This window comes from Pseudophryne corroboree, chromosome 6 (assembly GCF_028390025.1).
Source record: "Pseudophryne corroboree isolate aPseCor3 chromosome 6, aPseCor3.hap2, whole genome shotgun sequence".
Lineage (NCBI taxonomy): Eukaryota > Metazoa > Chordata > Amphibia > Anura > Myobatrachidae > Pseudophryne > Pseudophryne corroboree.
The window spans coordinates 192,481,325-192,488,346 of NC_086449.1; positions in this window are offsets into that span (position 1 = coordinate 192,481,325).

Sequence of the window (7,022 nt, forward strand, 5' to 3'; positions counted from 1 at the left end):
GGAATAATGACCTGAGTCTGTACTAGTTTTTGAATGGCATCCTATAAGGTTATACTTGCTTCTTGTGAAACTGGTAAGCCTGATTTGAAGAATCTGTGAGATGGGAGCTCCTGAAACTCCAGTCTGTAGCCCTGGGAAATAAGATCTATGACCCAGGGATCCTGGCATGATGTTATCCAGATGTGACTGAAAAACTTTAGCCAGGCTCCCACCTGCCAGTCTTCCAGGCATCGCGGTTCACCGTCATGCTGAAGGCTTTGAGGAAGCAGAGCTAGAGCTCTGTTCCTGAGAACCGGCAGCTGCTGGTTTGCATGGTTTACCTCTAGCGCCTCTAGTGGCTGTAGAAGAACCTCTGGTTTTTCCCTTAAACTTGGCAGTCCAAAAGGACTGTAGATTAGGTCCTGAGTAGGCCTTCCTGCTGGGAGAGCTGCAGAACGAAGATACGTGGACTTACCCGCAGTAGCTCTGGAGATCCATTTGTCTAGTTCATCTCCAAATAAGGCCTCTCCTGTGAAGGGTAGGCCTTCCACGCCTTTCCTGGAGTCCGCGTCCGCAGTCCACTGGCGTAGCCATAAGCCCCTGCACACTGACACTGCCATAACAGTGGTGACTGCATTAAGCAAGCCTATTTCTTTTATGGCTTCCACCATAAAGTTTGCAGAGTCCTGTATATGTAGCAGGAGTAAAACAATATCCCCCTAGATAAGGAATTGAACCCCTCAATTAGATTACCTGACCATTTAGCAATGGCTTTAGTAATCCAGGCACATGCAATAGTGGGTCTCTGGGCCACTCCAGCAGTCGTATACAAGGATTTGAGTGTAGTCTCAATTTTACGATCAGCAGTGTCTTTCAGGGAGGCTGCACCAGGGACAGGCAATACTATTTTCTGTGACAGTCTGGATACTGATGCATCCACTATCGGTGGACTTTCCCATTTTTTCCTATCCTCAGGAGGAAAAGGAAAGGATGAGAGTAACCTTTTAGGGATCTGAAATTTCCTATCAGGATTAACCCACGGTTCTTCAAACAGTGTATTCATTTCTTCATCTCCTTTGATACAGGAAACGTGGGTGAGGACTTATTTTTAACATTTAAATAATATTCCTCACACTCCTCTGTCACCTTATCAGAGATTTGCAGAATGTCTCTGATAGCTTCTAAAAGAGCCTCCATTCCCTGTGACAGAGCAGCATCCCCCCCCCCCCTTTTCTGAGTCCACCTCCCCTTCCTCCATGTCTGACCCTTGATCATCCGAGTCAGATTGCAGGATATGGGACAGAGTACGCTTTTGCGGACAAATGGGAAGGGTCTGATTTGGGGACTTAGTCTCTGTTCATAAACTCATCCACAGATTGTCTTAAGTATTGCGTCTCTCATTGCAGGACAATTTAGTAGAAATATGGGAGATCATTACTTTAATAAAATCCAGCCATGCTGGTTCAGCCCCGCTAGCCTGGGAAGGTGTACTACATTGAGTACACAGTATTGAGCCCCCTGGGGAAGAGGAACACTCTGCCATACATGAAACACACTCTTTGCCTGACATATTGTAAATGTGACAGCACACACACAAAGGAAAAGGTTAAGAGCACAATTAACACACAAAGAGCCCATCTAGGGAAACACAGAGATATTATTGAGCCAGCACGCTGCGCCCTTATCGCTAATGCCAAGTTTAGCCGGCTCGCAGACTAAGTACCCAGATTGGGGATTTAGGGCCTAATTCTGAGTTGATCGCAGCAGCAAATTTGTTAGCAGTTGGGCAAAACCATGTGCACTGCAGGAGGGGCAGATATAACATGTGCAGAGAGAGTTAGATTTGGGTGGGGTGTATTCAAACTGAAATCTAAATTGCAGTGTAAAAATAAAGCATCCAGTATTTACCCTGCACAGAAACAAAATAACCCACCCAAACCTAACTCTCTCTGCAAATGTTATATCTGCCCCCCCTGCAGTGTATATGGTTTTGCCCAATTGCTAACAAACTTGCTGCTGCGATCAACTCAGAATTACCCCCCTAGTACACTAATAATCGCTCCCCCCCCCCCCCCCCCCCCTGCTATGACCCCCTGGTACCGCTGAGGTAATCTGGAGTCACTCCTGAGGAGCTGCGCGTCCCTGTCAGTCAGCGTCTGTGTGCACTGCAGAGGGAAAATGGCGCTTGGGAGCTGCTGGATCTGCTCAGAGTGAAGTCCCGCCCCCTCAAAGGTGCGCAGTCTTCCTGCTTTTTTTATACTGGCTGAGATAATTTAGTGCTTAAAATGGAGTCCTAGCTGTTTTAAGTCTGTGTTTGCCAGTGTGGGTACTGTGTACAGTGTACTGAGACTCAGTCGCCCCCTCAGAAGCTGTGCGTCTGCACTGTGTACTGAGTCTGGAGACGCAGTCCGCCCTGATTAGAAGCCGTGCATCTCCATACCCTCATAACGCCATAATGGCCAGTGACCCGCTAACTGGGACACCGTCTTAGTACTCAACACTCTTCACTCTTCTGGCTCTGTTAGGGGTGGCGGTGTGCTGCGGGAATGTACGCTCGCCGTGGTGGGGCTTGCGAATAGTTCTCTCAGGAGCTAGTGTGTCCTGTCAGCGGGGAATGGGACCAGTAACCCTTCAAGAGGTTGGGCCCCCCCCCCCATCCCCAAGTCCCACGAAGCAGGCAGGCTGGTGCCATCCAGTCCTGCCTGTAAATAACACATATAAATAAATAATAAATGTAGAAATCTCTTCAGGAGCTTCCATAAGCGTGACCAGCTCCTCCAGGCACATTTTCTAAACTGAGTCTGGTAGGAGGGGCAAAGAGGGAGGAGCCATCCCACACTATCAAATGCTTAAAGTGCCCATGGCTCCTAGTGGACCCGTCTATACCCATGGTACTAAATGTATCCCCAGTATCCTCTAGGACGTAAGAGAAAGCAACAATTTTATTTATAATTTTTGGGAGGTTGGGATGGGCGCTGTTGCTCGGTTGCAATCCTTTTCACTAGAATAAAGTAAGTTTGCAGATCATAGATTCCTGAAAACTGCAATTTGTTCTTTAGGTAATTACCAGCTAGCACACTACCACACATCTGTTAGTTGCTCTGCGACACCTAATCAACAACGTAATTTGCAGACGTATTGCGTCAGCCCTACAGCACATCGGATGGCTTCAGATATGTCGTCACATCTGGCTGTGTGTACACATGGTCTGCCGACCGCTGCCTGTGCACTTGCTGCCGAGACTGCCGGTGACTGATATCTCAACTGGGCGGGCACATATAAATGCCTGCCCAGTTGTGACATAAGGCACAACACATCAGGCAGACGATTGGTAAGTGTGTATGCACTTACCAATCCTTAGATAGGTTGGCAGATCAGCCAATGGCCAACCCGTTGACCAGTGTGTACCCAGCTTAAGTCTCCAATAATGTAATCCAATTTATTGTCATTATGTGTATTGATGACAAATTAACCTTGTGCATAAATGTTTGTAAGGGAAGACCTTCTGAGGTGCCTTCATTTTGGTAACTCCTATTAAAAAGTGGCCTTCGAAACGAATAGTAGGGGTCATACTGAGTTGATCGCACGTCAAACGTTGCTACTCGTGCGATCAACCTGACGCCGCCTATGGGGGAGTGTATTTTAGCATAGCAGGGCTGCGAACGCTTGTGCAGAACTGCTATGCTAAAAAAGTTTCATGTAAAACAAGACCAGCCCTAGACCTACTTACCATTTGCGACGGATCCAGCGATGCAAGTCCCGGATATGACGTCAGACATCCGCCCTCAAAACGCCTGCGTTCGCTGGACCTCTCCCGGAAAACGGTCAGTTGACGCCTAGACACGCCTTCCTCCTGTCAATCTTCTTGCGGGCGCTTTCCTCGTTCCCGGCGTCGCGGGCAACAACGTGCGTGCACAATGCGCAAGCCACACATGCGCAGTTCCGACCCGATCGCACCGCTGCGAAGAAGTGCAGCGTGCGATCGGGTCGGAATGACCCCCAGTGTCACATCCTGCATAATCCGTTGAAGTTGAGGGTATATCTGGGTGTGGGGTAAATTCCCTTCAAGCAGATTACCAGCTTGTAGAGTGCATAATATCTTGGAGAGGTGAGATTTTGAGGCAGCTTTAGATGCAGTGTCACACAGTAAAGAGGGGTCCTTAAATTGAGAAATATTAATACCAGCTGCTCTCATGTAACAAACAACATATCCTGTTCAGCTGTACAGTAAGGTTTTGTACAGGTCATTGCTGTATATTCTAACAAGTGGAGTAACAGCAGGGTAAGTAGATAAACAGGAGACAAAGTAAAAGTTTGGTTCTTTATCATCTTTTACTATATCTAATTCTTCTGAAATATTCTACACAATAGATATTTTGGTATGACCCTTGAAAATAATATGATACTTAAAGGGGTTGAAAAATCATGGGTATGAAAAAAATTAATAAATTAAGCTAAGCTCCTCGTTGCTACAGCTAAGAAGAAAGCCAGGGGAGATGTATGAAGAGGTGGTAAGTGTCACATGCATGCCCGGCAACAGGGGGGTACAAATGGTACCCCCATCCCAGGCACCATTTGTCAGAGGGGCCCCGTGATCCAGAGAGACACAAACAGGGTTGCATCACCTAAATTGGAAATACAGACTGAGTGTGCCGGCTGCACGCCTGGCATCCCTCAAGAAAAAAACAGGCGAGGGTAACACTCGCCCTCTCGTTTACTCCCGTCACCTGGTCTGTGCTGCACTGCCATTATGCTGCGCCCGCGCTTGCACTTCTGTCCCTGCTGCCACGGCAGGACTGCAGGAGGTGAACGGATGCAGGTACAAGTTACAAGTTGCAGCACTGCCAGCTTCATACAGCAGCTGCAGCCACTGACTGCAAAAACCCTCCCCACCCATGATGCAGCAATTAAGAAGAAGAGAAGATTATAGAGTGACACTGACTGGCAGCAGCCTGCATCATCAGTGACAGAGAGGCACTGGGGCAGATGTATTAAGCCTGACGAAGGGATAAAGCAGTTATAAGTGCAAAGTGATAATGCACCAGTCAGTCACCTCCTAATTGTCATTGTTCAAATCCGTAATGATTGGCTGATGCGTTAATAGTTCACCATGCGCTTATCACTGCTTTATCACATCCCCAGGTTAATACATCTGCCCGAATCTGTGTGGTAAGTAACAGTGTATTTTTACTACTATATTTCCACTCTAATGAAATCACCCCCTCCCCCCCCCCTCTCTCCCTCTCTCCCTCTCTCTCTCTCTCTATATATATATATATATATATATATATATCTCATGGGCAGTACATAAGGTGTAATGGTTAGCATTACTGCCTCTCAGCACTGAGGTCATTGGTTCAATTCCCACCATGGCTCCAACTGTGTGGAGTTTGTATATTCTCCCTGTACTTGCGTGGGTTTCTTCCGTGTAGTCCGGTTTCCTCCAACAATCCAAAAATATACTGGTAGGTTAACTGGCTTCTGACAAAATTAACCCTAATGTGTAAGTGTGTGCATGTGGTAGAGAATATAGACTGTAAGCTCCACTGGGGCAGGGACTGATGCGAATGGGCAAATATTCTCTGTAGCGCACAGCAGAGTATGTGCACACTATATAAATAGCTGGTAATAATAATAATAAGTATATATATATATATATATATATATATATATGTATATATATATATATATATATATATATATATATATATTGCCTTTTTTAGCTTATTTCAGTTATTTACATTTTTTGAGCACTGTTATTTAATTATTATATTAGTGCCATGGTTACTGTGGCCATGACATTGCAGACGCGAACCCCCACATTGGGTGATACATGTGTTGGCAAACACATGCAGTTGAGGGATGTGTGGGTGCGATGGACGAGGCAGTGGTAGTGGTGTGTGTGTGTGTGTGGGGGGGGGGGGTTGGTTCGAGGAAGTCCCCAGAGATGTCAGTGTACTAAGATTTCTGTTGCCGACCCTAGTCACCTTCGCTATACCCTGCGCTATATTGCACAAGGAGCCTCGATATGTATGAAAGCAGATAACGCGGTGGAAATCACTTCTCTGTACGATATCTGCAAACATCTAACGTTTTCATTGTCACTATGCTATTGTATGGTGATGGAAAATTATCCAGATATATTAAAAAACATTGGGTTTCCAATGTTTTTGTCTACTACAGTCTACAGGTAATATCAGGGAACTTTTTTGTGCCTAAGCTGGCATCCCTGTGAGGATATATTTATTTTTAGTGGCAACATCAGTCTACCTCAGAAGATGTCTCATTAGGATCAGTATGAGGTCCTGGTGGTCAGGAGACCGACCCCGGGATCCCGGCGGTGAGCGCAGCGTGTCTTCTCGCAGGCTCGCTGTGCTTTGGGCCCCGTAGCAACCTTCAGTCGCCACAGGGTTCTATTCCCCCTCGGGTGGTGGCGTAGACTACCACTCAAGTGGGGAAACCAGTCGGGACTCTCTAACCGCCGGTATTGCAGATGGTGTTGGGATTCCATTGTCAGTATATTCACTGCTGGAATCCCATCCAGCAGTCAATTGACTCCCTCCCATCTTATTATGATCAGAATCAATTTTACCTCAGTGTCTGAGGTATTATTAATTGATTTCCTCACAACTAATACCAAAGGAAAAGGATGATGATGATGATGATGATGATGATGATGATGACAAGCCTTTATGTGGTTTTTAGCATGATTGAGCCTGCTACAGTCAGCGGCTAATATGTGCAATATATCTGTGACAGAATCCAGCAATGTATCTTCTATCATCGATTTCTGAGAGAAAACTGCCCAATGTGACTTTGAAGACACAGCTGTCCCAATTCCTTACTCAGACTGCCCATCTACCACAAAAGAGAGACTTGAGGATTAATCAATATGGGAAGGACCAGCAATGGGTTTATCATGTGAGTACCCTTTATTCAAATTTCAGGTCTCCACTTGATGCCAGCACTGGGCTGAGGTATCATAGGGCTGATGTATCAAAAATGTGATAATTTAAAAAAAAAAATTGTCACTTATCTTGTGT